At 41.2% G+C, this 23,400-nt stretch overlaps 1 protein-coding gene and 2 long non-coding RNA genes across 3 annotated transcripts in view; 2 read left to right on the top strand and 1 right to left on the bottom strand.

The window, feature by feature from the left end:
- Positions 1–12,902, top strand: part of LOC116693842 (uncharacterized) — a 19,907-nt gene extending 7,005 nt beyond the window's left edge. The window contains exon 3 of the long non-coding RNA XR_004333023.1: positions 12,892–12,902. This is a non-coding gene — a long non-coding RNA (uncharacterized LOC116693842). The remainder of the gene's footprint in view (positions 1–12,891) is intronic.
- The window catches only part of pot1 (protection of telomeres 1 homolog), a 96,977-nt gene that overhangs the window by 69,996 nt on the left and 3,581 nt on the right, over positions 1–23,400 (bottom strand). The window lies entirely within an intron of this gene.
- Positions 16,452–21,970, top strand: LOC116693834 (uncharacterized). The gene is made up of 3 exons (XR_004333015.1): positions 16,452–16,463; positions 16,919–16,922; positions 21,828–21,970. It is a non-coding gene; the product is annotated as an uncharacterized LOC116693834 (long non-coding RNA).

The following is a 23,400-nucleotide window of genomic DNA, read 5'->3' as shown; positions in this document are numbered from 1 at the left end:
CTGCGGTGGACCAGTGGGCTAGTCGTGCTAGTTGTTAGAGTCTGTAGCGTGTAGCTAATAGCGTCGTATTAGCTAGTAGGTCTGTTAGTCGTTTAGCTCCTCTAGGACAGCACCGGTGCTAATTTCCTCGCATGCCGCTGCAATGACTGTTTATATTGGTATGGGTTTAATTTGCGTTACATGAACCATTTCGTCTGTAAAGCCGTGCCTGTGTGGGATCTGCTCCTCTTGACTCCGCCACGGCCCACAACAGCGCCGTCAAACTTCGACATTTGTACTACGTTCTAATTTTTTTATTAACACAGACGTGTATATTGTTAAGATGAGGGGGCAAACCGGTGTTTGTACCGTGTTTCCATGGTAACTCTGCTATCGCGGACCGCACTGCGAAGAACACCGACAGAAGGTTATGATGACAACTAACTTCAGTGGTTAGAGTAACAGCGGAGACTGAGCTCTGGACCTGTGCCAGAGATGTGACCATTGGGAGAATATCATAGTTCTACAAAATGCAGCACAGGAACGTTAGCAGACGTTCCTAACACGGCCGTGGTGAAAACGGGCGACCCGTGCTGGACCCCTTCATAATATTCCGCCGTCTCGCTGTGAGTTAGCGTCACCACACACTCGCCTCTCGCAGTTATAAATAGCACGTGCGATAACCTAGTTTTGGCTAAAATCAACAAATAGATGCGTGAGAATAATCCGCACTCAAAACTTTGATCAAAATATCTGAGATCATTTTGGCCATAAGATGGCAGCCCTACTTCCGGTTCAATGTTCTTCAGCTAGACCGTATTTTAAGCTGATGGGCTCGTGTTGATCGCCTCTGTGCAGCGCGGGTTTGTACGTTCAATTCAAACAACTTGTCCTGAGTGCGATGATTTTGCCGCAATCGGTCACAAAAAAAAAAAACCAAGCGAACACCACCGTCGCAATCATTCATTTAACCAGCAGTGAGTAGAGCAGGTCAGTAATGGGTAAGCCGCAACAGCACAAAAGCGCACCAGGATGCCAAATTTTCAGCCAAATTAAATAAACATGCAACCACTCTCCAACTTAAAGGTTGCTCTAAGCGAGTTGGGACGTTCAAATAAAGGGTGGCGGGGTCCTTAAAAGTCTTTAAAAAGTCTTAAATCCACTGTCGCTAAAAATTAAGGCCTTAAAAAAGCATAAATTGTCTTAAATTCGATTCGGGTAGGTCTTAAAATATGTTTGTGTATATCTTTTCCCGGTATGGCTTTGCGCTTGCGTTGTCCGTGGATAAATAAGCGCATTTGTACTATTCCATCCCCTGACCAATCGGCTAGCCTACCTTAACCACCCACCAAATCAAGCTTCTTCGTGGCGGGGTTGCGTGGCGTAGTCATGTGAGATTGTAATTTCGCGGGATTCCGTAATTCAGAAGCATGCAAGGTGATACAGTAATTGTTGATAGCCGTCTAGAACATGGAGAAATGCGAAGTTCGTGACAAGTGGCTTGAAAACACACGAGTTATCCTCCCGGTTAAGGTCGGTTGCTGAAAATGTTATGAAGCGAACTGCCGTTTATGTGGCGGAAGATTTTCAAACTTGAGCCAATGGTGATACAGAGCGGTGGAATCGCACAGTACAAAGAAAAACAGAGAACGTTAAAGGCACGACAGCAACCCGCCATCGCTAGTTTCTGTCTCCACCGCTACAACATGTCAACGCTACACCGCTAGAATGTTATGCGTGACAATCTACAGCAGACAACGCAGCTGACGCTACGAGCAGTTTGTGGACTACGCCAACCACGTCATGACCGAGGTGACGGGGGGGCGAGTACCGTGACAGACCAATTCATACAGGTCAAATGACGGGACTGAGGACGTTTCCGCAATTGCTTCTAGATTCAAGGCTTGACAGTCAGTTCCTCTGGAAAAGACAAGACCAGATAGTGGACTAAATTTGGATGGCGCCATATATAAAAAAAAGACCTCTCACAGAAGTCCGAAATGGAGGTGAGTTTGTATTATGTTGAGACACTGAACCAGAAAACTAAAGATCAAACAGCTGACTTGCATGTGCGTATATCGTTTATAAATAGGTACGGACACTCTTTGTGGAAGGCTTTCTCCAAGTGCAAAGTCCGCCCACTGTTTTTTTTTATTATAAGTATATGAATTGTTTCTCAAGTATATCACAAAAGCTCAGAGTAGAACATCAACAACTTGAACAAAAATTGGTCACTGGAGCTGAAAAACACACATATGATACACACACACACACACACACACCACACACATATTCCACACCCGCAAAACCACTCCTTAACACTGGCTGTCTATGTCTCTCCATGAGTCCTCTCCACAACTGCAACCCTCCATCTGAGTCTCTCTATCTGTGTCTGTTAGGCACAAAATCATATAATAGTCTTTGCATTTTAAAAGCAGCTGGAATTGGCATTTGAATTATATTTTTTGTCAAAAGGACGTGTTTTTTTAAATATTCACTTGATGTATTTCACTTGATGTATAACTATTTGTTCAAGGACCCAAATGTTCTGAAATATTGTAATAATATATTAGACAGCAATTACATTTGTGTGTTACTGCTTGCAGATTACACACATTAAGTCATGTTCTTAAACTCACGAGTTATGTACATTTTAACCTACTGTTAATTTTGGTTTTACTTGGAAAATTCCTGTATATTTCCACTGTAGTATTTCCGACTCGTAATTTGGTCGTAAATTTCATTTAGAATTGGGTATTAACAAATCTTAAAAAGTCTTGAAATTTAAATGTTAATCCTGTAGTCCACCTGAAGTAGTTTTCAAACAAACGCGACAGCTCCCTCCCATCCTCCTTATCCGGTCCCCTCCCCCCATTCTGTGGGGGGGGCTTCAACACACGTTTGCGGTATGTGACACCACAAATGAGTAACCCAAACACGGTGTGACATTGCTTAGAGCACCTTTAACTGAAGTAATAAAATACATAAAAATCAAAGCAGTATGCGTTCCAGACGTACACGCCTGGATGGCCAGGTTGCTGCCATCAGCGCAGTTTCTGTAAGTATTTTAAGTAATCTTGTTGGCCCGTCGTTAAAACCATTCAACACTACAGGTAGTAGGAGCCCGACGATAAAGGATTTTTAAGTGGAACCGAATATTTTTTTTGGTTATTTAAAATCCAATATTCAGATATATTCATCGGCTGATATATATTTATATTAAAAAACATCGGAACCGTACGAACAGATGTCCCGAACCCTAGTGTTTTTTTTTTGTTATTTGATTTTCTCAATATAAACAAATATTATAATAAATTGTTTTATTGTCACACAAGGAGGAACATCAAACTATATTAAGTTTTGATAAAATAAAAATGTATAAAAAAACAAATTTAAGATAGGACACTTAAACGTCTCTTTGAACAAAAAAACATCAGGTGTTGCCAACAGGGACTTGTAGAGCGCCCTCGGTGCGCAAACATACACCCAAAACTCCTTACATGTTGACCGTCGTTTCACATTTAGTATAATTTCAGCAGACCATTAAAAAAAAAAGAATTGATAGAGAAAAGAGAATATATATATATATATATATATATATATAATATACACTACCGGTCAAAAGTTTGGGGTCACTTAAAATTTCCATTCCCTCCATATAGACGAATACCAGCTGAGATCAGTTACATTGTTTTTTGAAACCAGGGCGTAATCAGTAATTACGTTGTGCTGACATAATTGCAATGGTGTGCCAGGTTGTGTTTTCTAGTTAGTTTGTTAAAATGATTACGAAGTAGTAAACATAATTGCCTTTGGATGATTGAATGAATGTGAAGTTTCCTGTAGATTATAAAGCGCTTTGAGCAGTTGTTAAGGACTGGAAACAGCGCTATATAAATTACACGCACATTTACGATTATGAATGGTTTGGATAATGGGTTAATGTAGATACCGTACGGTCCAAAGGTTTGTGGTGTCACTTAAAAATTTCCATACCCACTCCATTATAGCAGAATAGCAGTGATCTGAGTGGGGGGGGCTGTACTCTTAATGGCAATAATCTACTTACCCATTATCACCAACCTTCATCCCGTCATCCAAAGGCCATTATGTTTTACTAATTCGATAATTAAAAAACTAACTAGAAAAAAAAAAAAGATCGGCAATCATAAATGTAAAGAGATACAGATAGATCCGGAAAGCCTAATATTGGGCGATTAATATTGGGCCCCACCGATATATGTTGCTGCACTAAGGAGTAAATCTCATCAGCGTTCAGTTAGCCAATAAGCATGCAGCATGTTCTCCAAGATCTAATGAGCTTGCGATTGGCTGTTTAGCACTACACGTCGCAGAGAAATACATACACACAGAGACCACAGATTGTGCTGTTCGGGGTATATTGTTAACTTTAATTTGTTACATGAAAGTGGTATCAAAAAAAGTATGTGTTAGTGAACCGGTATCAAGAGTCACTCTCATTTGGTAATTGTTCGATAATATTTTGAGGGACACCTATCCCTACATTTTGTGTGGCGGCTGCATACACCGGAGGGTTGACTCCCACACGTGACGGTTTCGACACACAACGCCATGACCGCTATAGCTCTTTTGTCTTGTGCGCCTAATCCTGGACGTTGTTCATAAACCGTAGCTTTAATGAACAGCTGACTGTCGCGGTTCCTTCTTTCTCTGTGACAGTGATGTCTGTACGTTTGAGCCTGTGTCGTTCTTATCACTGACTGCGTTGGTCATCTCCTGCTGCCCTCTGGGAGGATTACTCTGATTTCCTACTGCAGAGGAGACCCCTCCAGTCTGCATGGACATATCTTTTTAGATCTGTGTTTCTACACCCGGAGGAAGGGGGAGGGGGGGGGAGAAAAGACGTGGATTGTAGGGATAACAACTAGATAAAAACATATCTTCCGCTGCACAGTGACGTTGTATTACCTCCTCATTCTTCTGACTATTTCGTCCTCTTCTGATGATGAAGAGATGCAGCTGCCGGAACATGAAAAGATAAAGTAGGCTATTTATTCGTTTAAGCGGTGCCGTTGTTGAAGCTACCATGCATCTAGATCAGATAGAGCTACACTGTCGTTAGACGTTTAGCTCTTTACTGTCCACCAACGTCTCTATTTCAATATATTGGGCCATGACATCAACAGCAGCAGGCCATTGTCCAATATTCACTCTCCTTGTTTAGCTCAGGGTGTGGTCTCCCACCATATCCTGGGGGAAACAGAAAGATTTCGTTCACCAGCTGCTCTTACTGTGTCCGTCTGTTTTGATTTTTGTTGGGTGTTATCGCAGTTTAATTTTCTTTTAAAACAGCTTGCTGGAAACACTAGTGTTTGTGTATTGGAACCTGGTTGCAACATGGTTTCCTAATGTGACCGGTATGTAACGGAACGAATATCGCAGATTCGATTGCACACTTATAAATGCCGGGCGAAACGGACGTTAGAGGCCGACCGATTTAAGACGGATTTTTAAAGGGCGTCCGGTATTGTTGTTCTTAAAACTACCCGAGATTGCCGATCTATCCGCTGATATATATATGCCATATTTTTTTCACATCCGACATGCGTACAAACAAACAAATTTCCCTTACATTAGTTATTGGGCAGTTATTTATGAGTTCTCACTAACTAATAGGATAATTAACTTTTTTAGTTGTCACAACAAAACGAGTGCTGATAAATCTAATGTTATGAAATATTTAAAGAAAAACTTTTTTTTAGTTTTTTAATTGGTTGTATAAATGCCTACCAAATAATCTTGAAAAACGCCCATATTGGCTGTAATATCGGTGCGGCTCAATAAAGAGGTAATTAAGGGTGGAGGCGTGGGGCGTGGCCTTGACCAGCTGCCACTGTTCTCTTATGTCTGTCTCTCAGGGTGGGCCCATTTTCTTCCGTCCGGGCAAAATCGAGAAAGGGGCGGAACCTTGCCCCTTATGACATCATAAGGGGCCAGATCCAGATAATTTTCTCTAAAGGCAGAGCAGGATACCAGGGCAAGATTACACCTTTCACCATGTCTAGCCACTGGGGGATCATAGGCAGGCTGGGGGGAACCTCATTTATGTTAATAAACTCATTAAGTGACATTTCATGCCCATGGACCTTTCACAGAGCAATTGACTGGTGAAATAGTTCTTGTTTTTACGTATAAACATAACAAATTTGAGCAATAACAAGCATTTATTTGATGACGCCAACTGTATTTTGGGCTGTGTTAATGCAGCGGCTCAGGCACGGTTAGTCATGCTCACGTATTGTTTAGCACGGGTATTGGGGGGGGGGGGGGCGGCAGGCAGGCAAGGGGCTTTTTTAAAAAGTGTAACAGTTTAACTTCTTTTAAGGAGGATGTAATTGCGGTTTGAGTACAATTTTAAACAGGAGTGTCTGTGTCAGGGCGTTCTGCCTGTTGTTTTTTCCGCCCCCCATCCACAGAGAGCCTGGAAATCAGTGCTGCTGAAGTGGTTTTGTAAATGGGCTTGTAAAAATGGGTTCTTTAGGCCACTGCAGCGCTGCTCCACCTCGATATACTCCCTCCGATCTGCATTGCAGCTGCTCCTGAGTGATAAAAAGCCCTGGAAATCACCGTGCGGCCGAGTAGTCTTATTTTATTTTTTATTTTTTATTCAAAAGGTGAGAGTGCTGTTAGCGTGCTGTGGCAGCTGGAGGTTTTAGTTATCAGAAAATAAACCTTCAGTTGCAGGAACCCTGAAGTGAGTAGATTACTACTCTGTCATAATATGAGAGTGCTCGGGCAACATTGGAGATTGTAACACGTAATAAATATGCTAGGTTAGAGTTGAGTTAGTCTTCAGCGGGAGTGGGAGACTTCATGTTGGGTTTTGAACAGTGGAGTTTCAGGGATGATGTCTTACAGGTGATTACTTCTGGTGGTTTCATGATTATCAGTTTCTCATAGTTTAAAGGTGCCCTGGCCCAACGTATTTGGCGTTACTTTGTTGGTAATGGTCTAACATTGTACGCAATACGGCAACAATATGTGTAATATATTTACAGATAGAGATTGTGATGAGTACTTCATCAGGAACGTGGATATATGAGTAAGTGGTAAGGCAAATAATAGTACAGTTACAACCAGTTGGTAAGAATCAGAAAATCACTTTACTGTATGCGCATGTTAAAACCAGAAAAGACAATAACTTATGCCAATATTTACGATATGCCAAAATCTAAAGACGAAATTACCTCATATCATGATGTCATATAAGACGATTTATTGCCCAACTCTACCTCTGTAACATTGTTTGTGGTAATAAATGCCGTGGTGGGTTCCTTGTTTCAAGCATTCTAGCGTGGTATAGAAAGGTCCGGCAGGAAGCTCACGCTCCATTGGCACAGTTCCATTAGAATATTCCAACCAGAAGCTAACGCTTGTACTCTGATTGGCTAGCAGCTAGCAATGATGAGCCTGGCTATTAGATCTTCACCCAGCGCAACTGGGCGAGATGCATGAAAATTAATGAGCGTCATGTAGCATGAGTCAGACGACCAGCTTTGATTGGTCTGACTTTCTCGCTCGTATTCTTTTGCGGGGCGAGAGCAGACAGAGGAGGTAGCAGTTCATCTTCACATTCACCACAGAACACACACACACAACACACCACACACACACACACACACACACACACCACACACACACACACCCACCCACACACACACACACACACACTATATATATATGACCTAACTATCTAAAGAAAATGCAATAAAACAGATTTGTGTGGCAGGGCACCTTTTATGATTTTCAACTCTGTCAAACTGTTTGGCTTTCTTAAGCTGATTTGTTTTTTCTGACCATTTCTGAGATGATAAAGTACGGTTTTAAAGCGCTGCGATGCTCTCCCTTTCTCCTTGAAGCCTCTGTGTTTACAGGCTGGTGGTAGTGATGCCATATGTGCTGCATGGGTGCCCAAAAAACATCCATGTTTGGTACTGCAGCGATATACATTACCCTAAAAAACAAAAAAAAAAAAAAGAACATCTTAGGTACCAACTTATAGGGCCGATTTTAATTTTGTTTAAAATAAATATTCTTTCATCAAAATCATTTTTCACTGACAAATAGTATTTGATGAAATGAATATTTAAAACTTAAAAACGGACTGTCAACCATGTTATGAGTATGGCGTTACATAGTTTGTCCACAGAGGGGCTCTACAACCGTCCCCTGTTGGCAACACTGATTTTTTTTGTTAATGCGTTTTTTTGTTCAAATGACTTTAAGTTTTCATATCTTAGTTTGTATTGGTTTACAACATTTACTTTATCAGAAACTTAATATGTTTGATGTTCCTCTCGTTTTGTTGTGACAATAAACATATGATATTATAATTTAGTGAAATCATAAATACAATAACAATGTTAGGAATCATTTGTTTGTAACCGTTTCTGGCTTAAAAAAATATACAATATATACATAGTTCATTAAAAGTATCGGCATTTTCATATTTTTTTTTAAATAGGCACATATTGTGTCGGTATCGACAAACATATTTTTTTTTTGTACTTTTTTTTACTTTAGTGGTTCGGGCTCCATTTGGTACTGACCAATCAGTTTTGTTTTGTCCAGTGGTTTTATGTGTGCAAAAAACCCCACGCGTTGGCAGAACCCTCTTGTAAATTCAACATCTAAAGTCCTCCAGCCCAATTGTCATGCCCTCTGCTACTGAGTCGGTGCTGGAGGTCCATCCTCTGTCCTCTCACCGATCCTCCATGAGCGATGTTGTGGGAATGAACTTGAGTTCACCTCCGAGTTATGTCCCGGAGCGCTGAGCGGTGCGTTTCGGTGACGCTCGGGAGAGCAGGACGGCCGCCCGTCTGCTCATGTGCGCCCGGCTGATATTTGGCAGGGATCAGCTGCTGTCCACCGCGGGGATCAGCCGACTGGTCTCTGAAATATAAGTAGCTGCCGGTGGATGGAGGGACAGCTCGACGTGGTACGTTCATTACTTGACAGCTGAACTGACAACAAACCACTCTTGGGCTGCAGGTCTCAGCTCAGTGGAGATCAGTGGGATAAGGTGTGGAGATTTTATCACCAGGTGGTTGTTTTCTTTTGTCACATCACCAGCAGGATGCGGATTGCCGAAGAGCTACTGGCTCAATCAGTCATTTTTGCAAAGTAAAGCAATTTTGAAATGCAACTAAGATTATTTGCATGTTAATTAATCTGTCAGCTATTTCTTGATTCATCTGTTAGGTTGTGGCTATAATAAAAGGCCAGGGAGAAATTGTAAAAACGGATCAGATTTTCCCAAAAACCCAACAGACCGTCCCAAATGGCTTGTTTTGTCCAAACTCAAAAGAATTCAGTTAATATCAGAGGAGTTAAAGGGAACCAGACTATATCACATTATAAAGCGGTGGAACCCAGAGATTTTTACAACCTTTAATCACATGATCAAAATAAGTTGTCGATTAGTTAATAGTTGACAATGACAACTAAGAGTGTTTCTTTTGTCTAATTTGAAAGATGTCTTTGAATGATAACCTAAGTTACTTAACACAGACGGATACACAGTCTCTTGGAGGATTTAAGGAGATACAGGTGGAATATGGGATGCGTCCCCGTGTTAGGGTTGCTGTTCTGATAGGCAACATAATGGATTCCCTAAACTCTTAGGTAATGAATCTTTTTATTGCATCGGTGTTTTGTCCCTTTTTTTTTTTTTTTATTGAACATGAATTGAAATGCATGCATTATTTTTTGAATCACCCCAGTCCATCTCAACACTTTCACTTTTAGTGCTTACTTTCATACAGTTAACTTGGTACTGCGTCAAACTGCGCCCCCAAAAACGAGTTTCAGGAAAAATTGGATTACTTGTGTCCCTCGGGGGACAGAAAGTGAGCACCAAATTCCCCTGTTGGACAGGTAAGTCTTATCCCAACAGGGGATTGGTGCTCACACAATATGTTAAATGCCTTTTTTATGGACTAATATCAAAGTCAACATGTTCTTCCTATGATCTTCCAACATTGCCTGGCTGCGGCGCCAGGATAGCTCAGTGGTTGAGCGTGCGCCCGTATATAGATGTTTACTCCTGACCTCAGCAGACCCTAGTTTTGACGCCGGATGGGGTCCCTTTGCTGTTCCCGCTCTTTCTCCCTTTCCATGTCTATATGTCTTTGTCAAATAAGGCCCTATAACGCCCCAAAAAATCTTTAAAAAAAAACCCACCAATTAAAAAAAAACTCTTATGCTGGGTTCCTAAATGGCCCTCGTCATCTAAACGGCAAGCCCTGGCCTAAATGAGAAGTTCTAAGAAAATGACTGAACCAGATACTTATGTCAGCCGTCAGGTAAAAAAAATTGTGTAACTCCTGTTTGCACCCACGGAAAAGTAATCTAATGCCACTGTCGCAGTGAGTTGGTGATGGTAATTCTGAGCTGTGTGTGTGTGTGTGTGTTGTGTGTGTGTGGTGGTGTGTTGTGTGTGTGTGTGTGTGTGTGTGTGTGTGGTGTGTTGTGTGTGTGTGTGGTGTGTGTGTGGTGGTGTGTGGGTGTTGTGTGTGTGTGTGTGTGTGTGTGGTGGTGTGGGCTTTGTGAGCTTTGTGATGTATTTGGGGTTCAGACGACTACCGAGTTGACTTGTAGCATCGGCGTCATCTTCAGAGCAGCTCTGAGGCTGCCCTGGCCCCGGGGCTCCTGCCCCTCCGGTCTAACATCAGAGGTTTGGATTTATTTTTTTTCCTGGCTGGGTTTCTGCTGCCTGAGCGCCTACTGCACGGCCGATTGAAACCGCTCTCGTACCTAGAAGGCTGTTCCCGCCTGCCGTCCTCAGTCGACGAGTAACAGAGGGGACTCTCCGGTCAAATCTGCCAGAAATCAAACGTAACAAGCTCTGAACAGGAAGCACACGTGCACTGCTGGGAACCAACCCAACACTTTTTCTAGGGTCCATCTCGAAACGCCTCGCAGACTTTAACCCACCCCCCCGCGTGCCGTCGAACATGGAGCCGGTGGTTCCTGTCAGAGGGTTTATCCGGTAATATCGTCTGTGTGGACGGGACAGTCGGACTGGAATTAAAACCCAAAGACCTTTTAATAACCAGAGATCACTGGTTTGGCGTGTGTCCTGTCTTATTAGACGGAGACGATTGAAGCGTGAAACCACGCATTCACTTCTGTCCCAAACACAGACTGAAACTGACTGGACATCTTTTTTTTTTTTGTGTTTTTTTTTTGAACCATCAGTGACACTATTTTTCACAAACCTAGCATTAAGCAGAGACTGACTCTAACCCAAAACTCACCTGTTTGTTGGGTGCAGAAACTCGGGCTGTCGATTGATGAGAAAAATCAAATTGCGATTGTTCTGATCAAGTTTGAATCAAAGATTACTATTTAACACGATCTTCTCATTGACTTTCGGACAGATGGCATTTAAGTTTTACGTGAAAACAAATCAACAGTGAAATGGTGAAATCTCCCTCACAATACTTAATCCCGTTCAACCTGTGATTGAATTCCCCTTCAGAACACAAGACAAAGTAAGAGTTTACTTGACAATTGTAACGTCTAAAATACAAAATAAAATTCTCGGATTACTGTGCTTTTGTGATCGTCCTGAGCAATCCTAATGCGATTGAAAATTCCATTAATGGCCTGCCTCTTCTGAATGCACCTTCTCCTCGTGTCCCTCAGGTGACGCCATGCTGTTCCGTGTGTTGTCGTGAGGGGGCGGGCCCGGCGCCAGGTACCAGCCCAATGACCAGGATCCATCTCCCTCTCACCACCAGCACCGCTGCTCCAACAAAACAGGTCAAGGTTACGGTTGCCAGCAGAGAGTCTTTCATTTTGACCACAATTATAAGATTGGCACCACTGTACTAGTTTCTTTTTTTTTTTTTTTTTTTTTCTTTTTTTTTACGGGGATCCTTTATCAAAAACAAAGCAGGAAAGTAATCCAGCGCTGTCCCGCAGCTCCTTTTCATGCTCAGCTTCTGACGTGGCTTTGTCCGCAGACGGGCCCTCCAGGGAAATTCTGCACGCGCGTGGTTGAGACCTAAATGCTTTCAGGTCGTCTCTAAGGAAATGTTTTCTTTATGTCTCCAAGGGGAAATGGTTCAGAAATGCCGTGCGCTGTGTCGGTTGGCGTCATGCAACGTCATCCTGAAGACTGGTCATCCAAGGTAACGCTCAAGCGTGTTTGTCTCAGTGTATTTCAGCTGTCATTTTGAAGCTGGGTTAGTTCAATGCCGCCGGTTCTGTGGGGTGTTTTAACCAGATCCAGAGCAGGTTGTACAGAAGGAAAGAGCTGAGTTGAGTGATGCTGTGTTGTATTTTCAAGGGCACGTGTCACTACAAGGAAGCAAACCAGTCCCTGTCAGTACAGAGGGATCATCTTTTTGTGGGGGTAGAAGTTTAATGGAAGTTTTTAGAAAAAAGGAAACCCATTGAAATTATAGCTAAAACCTTATAGACTCCAAAATATGGGTGTCACGTCTTGACCATGTTACAGATATATCTGGCAACCTGGCCTGGCTGTCTAACGGACACCTTGATACCGCACACAGTCAAAACAACATTTCAAAAGAGAGAACATACTGCATTAACATGTTGGTCAGAAAAGATAGTATTTCAACTTAGTATTTTCCTAATATCTGGTGATGCGGTGGGGCTTCCGTTTGGATTTATAACAGTAATTCTAAGACATATTGGACCTTTAATCCCGAACACGGGTATTAATCAACTTGATGGTATCTAAAAGCGTAGGCAATTTATTTTCGTTCAAAGGTCAGCACTGAGAAGTTTTTTGTGTTGTTGGTAACGTGATAATTCAGAAGTCATTTAAAAGTTTCACCGAAGGTTAATTGTGTAGATGATTATAGAGCTTGTACTGGAAAACGAGGACGAACCAGACAGGTAATGTACTTTCAAAAACTAAGAGGTAACACATTACCTTGAGGGGTCTCTAATAGAGGGACGTGACAACTGTACAGAACACAGACGGGAGAGAACCCTAACCAGACCCCATACTTTTCATGACAATGTACTAAAAAGAAGCTTTTAGTGTTTAGACACTTCATATCTCTTATGTACGATACACCAGTAAAGTGAACCATAGATCCCAAGCTGAGCATGTAGCACTGAGGAGTAGGTGGTGTGTTACACTGTGGTAATGTGGCCTCTACGACTGTAGGTGTTGTGTTTTTAAGCCATCGGGATTGTAGAAAGCCAGAACGGAGGCCAGTGGTGTGGGTGTGTGGTTGGTGGTGGTGTGTTTTGACTGTGGCTCTTCATATAGTGGCGGTGGTACATGCTTTTATTAATTTAAAATTCTGCTACCTTGTCTGTGGGATGAGCCTAAAAATGGATCTGCCCCCTGGTGACGTAGTTAGTGTTTAGGCGTAGGGAGTGGGATGGGTAGGGTAAGAATACCAGGGAAAGACATAGGAGGCAGAAGAAGGCGGGCAGGAGCACGTGGCTTTGAAACGTCAGACTACGTCTAGCGATCCAATCTAACTCTTAAACCCGCTATGTGTCTCCGATTTGAAGAAGTGACAGCCCTCACCTCTCCTTGTATCCCGTTGGGATATAAGAGAGTTTTGGTTGAACTGTCATCCAACAGGCAATAGTTTCCACTTTACTCAAGGTACAAAAAAAAATTAAGACACGATATAATGTGTTATGACAGTAATGAAATGTTTACCACATAACAGCAAATTTTTTTTTTTCAAGTTGTATTTGGGCCTGGTTATTACATGTTTTTGTACAGGTTACGTAGAGCATTGTTTGTCTCGGTTATCGTCACGTTTCATAACACACACATCTCAAACAATGGCCAACTTGTTCATTAAATGTCCCCAATTTACAGAACACACTTACACAATCCACTTCAGAACATGCACAACGACTTGTGTGTTCATGACATGTCAGTCTCTGAACACACCCTCTGAATACAGTGTTCCGACTTGTCCGCGTGTGTTGTTCGCAGAGAGAGTGAAGATTCTCCGCACGAACGCCTGTTCCCTCAACCCGTCCATCACGTCATCCTGTTCGCAGATCAGCTGGCCCAAGGACTTCGAATCAAACGTCACTCAAGGGGTAGGTTCATCAATACTCAAAGATGTGATGTTTTGGACAGAAACATTTAAGGTACGGCAGTTATTGTGGATGTTCTCACTGAACCATGTACTAATAAAAGGAGTAATACTAAACAAACCATCTACCACATTATGAGTACCACAGATACACTCCTTAACTGGTTCTGTACTGTCTGGACGAGAAGTGCAAACGTTTTTTGCAACTCCTTCTAAAAGAGAACTTTTCATCATTTCATGAATCCGTGCATCACGGGAATTATATTAGTGTGTTAGCACACGCTGCTGCGATGGGAGTGGGACTGGCGCTGATTGTCTGTCTGCTAAATCAATTGGCAGTTTATTTTCTGATTCTTGTTCGGTCCGTTTGTGCAGTGTAGCGATCCACCAGCCCGCTCAAATATTAATTTTATTTATTTATTTTTCCTCTTCGCCTTCCTTGACAACTCGAACTTGTCTTGACTGTCCTCATGATCTTTGCACAGAGCCAACAAAAATCAAGCGGTTAGGTGCTGTGTCCGTTCCGCGGAGTTAGACTGCCGCCTTTTAAAAGCCATCAAAATAGTTTGTTTTTAATTTAGCTTCAATGATGGCATGCGCTTGTGTCCTGCTAAAGGTCCCATGACCATGGGGACTCTTTGGATGCTTATGACCCTTAGTGGTCCCTAATACTGTATCTGAAGTCTCTTTAGATAGACCTAGTGTCCCTAATACTGTATCTGCAGTCTCTTTTCATAAAGATCCTAGTGGTTCGCCAATACTGTATCTGAAGTACTCGTTTATATAGACCTAGTGGTCCCCCTCTCTAAAACTGTATCTAAAAAGAAGGGTTCCCTCTTTTATCAGACCTTAGTGGTCCCTAATACTGTATCTGAAAGCCTTTTGATATAGACCTTAGTGTCCTAATACTAGTCGAAGTCTCTTTTATATAGCACCTTAGTGGTCCCTAATACGTATCGGAAGTCTTTTTAATAAGACCTTAGTGGGTCCCTAATAACTGTATCTGATCTCTTTTTAAATAGACTTTAGTGGTCCCTTAATACTGATTGAAGTGCTTTTTATAAACCTTAGTGGTCCCTAATACGGTATCTGAAGTCTCTTTTATATAGGACCTCTAGGGGTCCCAATACTGTATCTGAAGTCCTTTTTATATAGACCTTAGTGGTCCTTCTAATCTGTATCTGAAGGTTCTTTGATATAGACCTTAGTGGTCCCTATACTGTATCTGAAGTCTTTTCCCAAATCTCAGCCTTGGTCAGAATTAAGCACTAGAGCCATCCCACAATGGCTCTGGGCGGGCATGTCTGAAAAACAACAAACGGGACAAAATGTTGCGTTTACTGGCAAACTGGTAAACCTTGAGACTGACGTGTAACCGACTGCTCTGTTGAGTTTTCCTCCCGTCCCTCTGTCCTCTGTGACTGTCTACATCTAGAAACTAAGCTGCACGGTGCAGGGACAACTGATTGGCTCATGAGCAGACGGTAGCAGCGGTAGATGGGCTATGCAAAAAACCCGGAGCGTTCTATGAAATGGCGCTTTAAAAAAATAATCGCTCGATCACGCAAATTTGATCGTGGGAAGTCAAAATCGTGATCGCGATTAAAATTCGATTAATTGTGCAGCCCTACTTGGAAGTGCAACCAATCGAACTTTGATGGCAATTTCGGCTCATGACGATCACAAAAACCATGTTGCCGAGAAAAACGATTATTTTGCAGATTACATTTTTGCAAGTACAAAAAGAAAAATGTCCCAGTTCAAGGTGTTTTTACAGTTGATTTGCTTTTTAAAAGTTCAATAAATGCAACATCTTTTTTCAATACACCTTAACTACCATCAGGACGAATCTCTAACACATGGCATCCACCAACTTACAGTAAAGTCGATAGTGAACATCTCATGTCTCATGTAAGACTAGATTTGGGCATCAAGACACGTCTACATGGAGTTGTTATAAAATTACTCGTTTCTAGAGGATTTGGTTTCAAATCAGATCATCACTTCCCAATTTAATATTTGCATTTTTGGTTTCCGTAGCGGCCAGGCGCTTCGGCAGCCTCGGAGCACAGTAAGCGGCGCTCTAGTGTGGCTTTTACATTTAAAAAAAAAAAGCCCGGTAAAACTGCAAACCACCATTAAATCAAAATAAAAACGTTCCTCCTGTTAATGAACAATAGGCATGTGACTCGTTTCAACTTCACCCACCAAAAGAACGGGAATCGAGACTCGAAAAGAACCGTAATCAAAAGGAAAAATTGAATCCTAATTGTTAAAATTCAAAACGATGGCCAACCTTAATGTAAGACTCATGTTTTAACACTTCAACTGGAAATACAAAAAGTCTGCTTTTTGCTTGTCATCTCACAGCTGTTGCTGCTCACTTTTTGAAAAGTTCTCCTCAGCACACAGTTGACATTTTTTTTTTTTTTTTTCTTTTTTAATTAATAGTGAAGCTTTCTGTGCTTGTAGAAGCAGATTTTCTTTTTTTGATAAGACACTGTAAAGTTGCTGACTCCAGGCTCCACAGCAACCGGTTGTATTGGATTAATGGAGATGGTCAGAGGTTTTAATGAGCTCCTACGGAGGTTTCACCTCGCTGAAAAAAAGATTTCTACTCAAATACAAATCTCACTTTTTGGCCGAGAACCACTCGGAGGGCGAAAGCTGTCAGATAAGACGACAGAATCAGCATGTCTGCAATTACTGTATCAGAGATGACAACCTAATAATAGCCTTTAAAAAAGGAACAAAAGTGTTTAGTATAAAACATACCTTACAGCAACCTAAGATTAGAAAAACATTACAGCGGTGCTGGCATTCATTGACAGCCCATCATGGTCCGAAAGCAAAGTAATTAATTAATTGTCAAACTTCACCTGAATACATTCAGGTGAATTCTCAAATAAGACGGTTTTCAAATAAAGATGCTTAGAAAGGTTCTCTGAAATTATATGCACTAGATTACATTTATAATAAAAAGGGCTCATTCTTGCAGTTGAAGCATATAAAGCCAACCTGATAATTTTAGGGTAAATGTGTGGCCTATTGAGAGGTGAATTCCCCCCCTCCTGAGGATCTCCATGGGACATTATTTTGAAAGAAAAATGTAAGGTAGTGAACCGGGAGAGACAAATAATGATTTGATCCCATTTGAATTGAACCATGAATTACACATGTCAGTTTAAATGATCTTTTTTTTCCATGTCAAGAAAATATCTGGTTGTTGCAAAACTGTTGAAAGTACAAGACGACTGTGAAAATACGCAATTATAAAGACTATTCACCTACGATGTTGGTGTGTTTCCTACAGGGATGCAACGTTACTCCTACTACATCACTACAATGCATCGTTTAGAAGCAAAAGCCTACAGAGACTGTTGAAATGGCATCAGAGACTGACAGAAAAAAGGATTTTTATATATACAGTGAGGGGGAAAAGTATTTGATCCCCTGCTGATTTTGTACGTTTGCCCACTGACAAAGGAATGATCAGTCTATAATTTTAATGGTAGATTTATTTGAATAGTGAGAGACAGAATAAGAAAATCCAGAAAAACTGATGTTTTAAATTGACTTGCATTTTAATGAGAGAAATAAGTATTTGACCCCCCCCCCCTCTGAATCAGCAAGATTTCTGGATCCCAGGTGTCTTTTATACAGGTAACGAGCTGAGATTAGGAGCACACTCTTAAAAGGGAGTGGTCCTAATCTCCGTTTGTTACCTGTATAAAAGACACCTGTCCATAGATGCAATTAATCAATCATATTCCAAACTCTCCAGCATGGCCAAGACTAAAGAGCTCTCCAAGGTAGTCAGGGACAAGATTGTAGACCTACACAAGTCTGGAATGGCCAACAAGACCATTGCCAAGCAGCTTGGTGAGAAGGTGACAACAGTTGGTGAGATTACTCGCAAATGGAAGAAACACAGAAGAACTGAGAGTCTCCCTCGGCCTGGGGCTCCGTGCGAGATCTCACCCCGTGGAGTTGCAATGATCATGAGAACAGTGAGGAATCAGCCCAGAACTACACGGGAGGATCGGGCAGCTGGGACCACAGTCACTGAGAAAACAATTGGTAACACATTACGGCGTGAAGGACTGAAATCCTGCAGCGTCCGCGAGGTCCCCCTGCTCAAGAAAGCACATTTACAGTTGTGCTCATAAGTTTAAATTTTTAAGTTGACTCAAAAGAGGAATAAAAAAAATAAAAAAAGAGGAAAAATCCATTCTTTTAAGGACACCAATTTTCTTTGTGAATGAATAATGTATTGTAAATAAATAAATTATCTTCTTTCTTAAAATACAGGGGGCATAAGTATACACCCCCCTATGTTAAAATACAGGGGCATAAGTATACACCCCCTATGTTAAAATACAGGGGCATAAGTATACACCCCCCTATGTTAAAATACAGGGGGCATAAGTATACACCCCCCTATGTTAAAATACATGCATCTCCACCATCAACCATGGAGATGGAAACATTTTGCTTTGGGGGTGTTTTTCTGCTAAGGGGACAGGACAACTTCACCGCATCAAAAGGGGATGATGAAATCTTGGGTGAGCCTTCGTTCAGCCAGGGCATTGGAAATGGGTCGTGGACGGCCAAGGCAACAAAGAAGTGGCTCAAGAAGAAGAACATTAAGGTCCTGGCGTGGCCTAGCCAGTCTCCAGACCTGAAGGCACAAAATCCGTCCTGAGATGTGTGCACACCTGGTGGAAACTACAGGAAACGTCTGACCTCTGGGATTGCCAACAAGGGTTTTTCCACCAAGTACTAAGTCATGTTTTGCAGAAGGGTCAAATACTATATTTTCTCTTTAAAATGCAAATCATTTATAACATTTTAAATGCGTTTGTATGTTGTTATTCTGTCTCTCACTGTTCAAATAATCTACCATTAAATTATAGACTGATCTTCTCTTTGTCGTGGGCAAATGTCAAAATCAGCAGGGAACACACCACCCCACACACACACACACACACACACACACACACACACACACACACACACCACACACACACACACACACACACACACACACACACAACACACACACTAACAATCATAAAAATAATAGTTCTCACAATACAAACAATAAGTTACAAAATGTATAATAACAATTTAAGATCCTTTCCTTAAAGTCCTTTAAACAAAACAAAAACACAAAGCAGAAAATGAATAGAGTGTTGCCAACAGGGACATTGTACGGACAAACTATCCGTCGTTTGTGTTTTCTTTTCTTTTTTAATTCATATCAGAATCGTTTATCATTATAACACCAAGTCGGGAAAAGCCCATATCGGCCAATAATATCGGCCCACCGATGTATCTGTCGGGCTCTAATTTACACACGTTCATAATAATGTATGTCATATCTGTAGTGACTTGTAACAAAACTGTAGATAAACCAGCAGGCAAACGTAGGCTAACTCGCTCTGGGTAATAATTAAACCATTGTGTGTGGTGTGTGTGTGTGTGTGTGTGTGTGTGTGTGTGTGTGTGTGTGTGTGTGTGTGTGTGTGTGTGTGTGTGTGTGTAACTTTGGGTTCAGCAATCCATTCATTCACAGAAGTTACCACATGGTCACTGTCATTTTACACGTTGGAAAGGAAAAGTCAAATTTTTAATTTATGGCTCCATTCAAATGGGATTAACTTATTATTTGTGTCTCCCCGTTCACTACAGTACATATTTTTTGGGGGTCCAGCGGAAGGTGAGGGACTTCGCCTCTCTTTATGGGAAGATTTTGATATAACACCCAGATTTTATGATCATATTTGTATGTTATTTCAAATTATTTTTCTACTTACTGCTGGCCAACAGCGAGCTAAAACTGATCTCTTTTATCAGTGTTAGCTGCCATGTTTTGTTCTACAATGCCTCCGTGTCAGAAATTTAATAATACACCCGAAGAAGATGCAAAATAATCCATCCTGCCATCCTTTCAGCCAATCAGCATGGAGGGAGGCGGAGGGGGATGAAAAACATGTCAAGAATGACAGCCATGATGAGACGCTGCCTCTCCGACAAACAGCCGCTGGGCGTCAAAATCACAAAACCGCTCAGCAAACGCCACGGCGCTCGCCAAAGACACAAACCCTATTTTCTCCACATTTCCATAAATGTCTTTGTCTTTCTTCTTTTGTGGGGATGAGAGAGAGCGCGAGAGAGAGCCAGAGAAAGAGAGAGACTTAGAGGCAGAAAGAAAACCAACTCCCAGAATAGATGTGGAGAGAGGATTGTTCCAGTGTAAGCGTGAGCTGCTTGTTTCTGTGTGAAGATTCGGTCGCTGACCAACATGCTGTTGCTCTTCTTCTTCTTCTTCTTCTTCTTCTACAAACTGGGCCCTGAGCCCTCACCACAACCCTTCCACCACCACAGCCACTCTCTGTCCTGGTCTAGTCACACATTTTAGATATTACTAGTTCACGTCAGGCAGGACACTTGGAGGAAAACTGTCCCTGTCAAATAATGCACCTGTTCCTCGATTTGTGTTTATTTTCTCAACTCCATGTACTGTACATCTTGTTGCCAGTTGTACTAAACTAGATAAGCATGTACTAGTCCAAGCGTAATTCAATTTTTCGTATTTCTATATACATGTAAATAAGAACAAGTGAATTTGCCCATTATGGGATGAGTGAAGTATTATCTAATCTATGTATCAGAGCTGTCAATCTTCCTCTATGATACAATTTGATTCCATTTGATTTGATTTAATTCCAATAATATTCAAATATGTAATGATCAATTGCAGCCTTTTAAATAATACGTACTACACTACTCAGGCTTATGCAGACATGGACAGATTAGACACAATTGCGCCAACAGCACATGTACAACAGGCTTACTGCTCACAACAGAATGGGGTATCTTAGTTAATACTTATGAATTGTCCCGGTATGTAGTCTACATATCTAAGAAATATTATCAAAAATACATAGAGCGAGTTTTGTGTAGGACCAACTTCATTTTTCAAAATTAAAGCAATCTTTTGCAAAATGCACCCACTGAAGTGCCATTGCACCAAACAAATGATTTGGAACTGCTGCCACAGACTTGAACTAAAGTTATGGTAACACTTTACATTAAGGGTGCATGAATTATGCATTCATGAATTAAGTCGTGATTTGTGCATTACTTCATATCTTATGAATCATCAGGAATTGATTCACGACCTCACGCATGAACACATCAGCTAAAGCATTAACCCTTGTGTTGTCTTCCCGTTAACCAAGAACTTGCCCTTCCAGGTCAAAATTTATGAAAAAGTTTGTGCTTTTCCAATGTTTTTGTCCTTTTTCTGATTTATTGGTCACTTTTTCCAGCTTTTGGCGCTTTAAAAAAAAACCTGAGCTGGTTTAATAATTGGTTTTACACTTATTCTTGGAATTCATGGTCAATAAACCTCATTTGGATCAAATTATACATATGTTTAAGGTTAAAAAAAAGGCAGAAATTATGAACTATTTTAGCTAATAGTTAAAATCTGAAGATGTTGAGTGGATCACAGATGGGTATATGTCAAAGTCTGGATACTGTTTTGAAACCATAAAAAAAAAAAAATAATAATAATAATAACTCAAATGCTATAAGATTAAATTAAACACCCAAAAAATTCAATGAAAGTTATAATTGACGTGAAGAAGGTTGTATGGAATCATCCATGTTATTTTTGGGCAATTTGGTTGAAAGAAATCCATATTATTGATAAAAAAAACACTTTGAAACGGGTCAGTTTGACCCGAGGACAACACAAGGGTTAAGTAAGGTGAGTACATCATTACGCACAAGTTGTGTTCAAATCTGAATTGGCGCAGTGATGACCACACCGTTTTGCAGAAAAATAATTATGATCATGCTTAATAAATCATAATGATGGGCCCACATACCCAATGGTTTAGTCGTGTTGTCACTGAGGACCGACTACGAACACGTCAATTCCTGATGATTCACTCATGATTCATGGGATACTAAGGAATGCAGTGATACATAAATCATTAATTACATAATGCATAATGATCAAAAATTCTCAGGACTCGTTAGTCAAAATCGGGACTGTCAATCGGACGAGCTAAGCAGAAGACATCCTTTAGTTACTTGGTTGTTTTTGTGAACCAAAAAAAGTGTGCAGCTCTATTATCGGCAAACACAAGCGTCTGATCGGGACTCGGTATCGACAGATACTCAATATGTATTAAAATTGGATCATGGCCAAAAAAAAAGCTCTTAGGGACATCCCAAAACTATGTAAATAAATGTGTCAGCCACGGATGTCTCTCAGCTAGATTGTGAACTCATTCAAATGCAAACACAATATGGAAAAGCCACTTTAAGATTGCCATTTCAATTAAAAAAAATAAATGATAAACCCTTCAATCCCATTTTCAACCCATCAGTGTTACTTACAGGTATCACAAATCCATAAAAAATGGAAATTACAGTGCTCATACCCGCCGTAATACCCATGAAAACAATACAATAAATACACTATACAGTACAATACTATACAAAAAAATACAGTAAAATAAAAAAACTAGTGTCTTAGCCTACCACTACGCTCCATAACCCTGCCAGTCAGATTATCACAGGAGGTCTTAGCCTATCACTACGCTCCATAACCTTGTAACCAGCCAGATTATCACAGGAGGTCTTAGCCTATCACTACGCTCCATAACCCTGTAACCAGTCAGATTATCACAGGAGGTTTTAGCCTATCACTACGCTCCATAACCCTGCCCGTCAGATTATCACAGAGTTTTAGCCTATCACTACGCTCCATAACCCTGCCAGTCGATTATCACAGGAGTTTTAGCCATCCTACGCTCCATAACCCGTAGACCAGTCGATTATCACGGAGGTTTTAGCCTATCACTACGCTCCATAACCTGTAACCAGCCAGATTATCACAGGAGGTCTTAGCCTATCACTACGCTCCATAACCCCGTAACCAGTCAGATTATCACAGGAGGTCTTAGCCTATCACTACGCTCCATAACCCTGTAACCAGTCAGATTATCACAGGAGGTCTTAGCCTATCACTACGCTCCATAACCCTGTAACCAGTCAGATTATCACAGGAGGTCTTAGCCTATCACTACGCTCCATAACCCTGTAACCAGTCAGATTACCGTGAAGAGGGTGACACAGGGTCCCTCATTATTTTCTCTCATTTTTACCAGGCAATAGTCATATACCTGATCCACTATTTAACTCTCCCTCCATTTTCCCAGCACTTTTAGTCACTTTATCAATCCTGGCCTTCTCAGTTGCCCCAGCATCCCCCCAACCCACCCCACCCCACAGTAACTCCAAACACTAC

Source organism: Etheostoma spectabile, chromosome 8, assembly GCF_008692095.1.
Source record: "Etheostoma spectabile isolate EspeVRDwgs_2016 chromosome 8, UIUC_Espe_1.0, whole genome shotgun sequence".
Lineage (NCBI taxonomy): Eukaryota > Metazoa > Chordata > Actinopteri > Perciformes > Percidae > Etheostoma > Etheostoma spectabile.
This window is presented reverse-complemented; position numbering and strand designations above follow the sequence as displayed.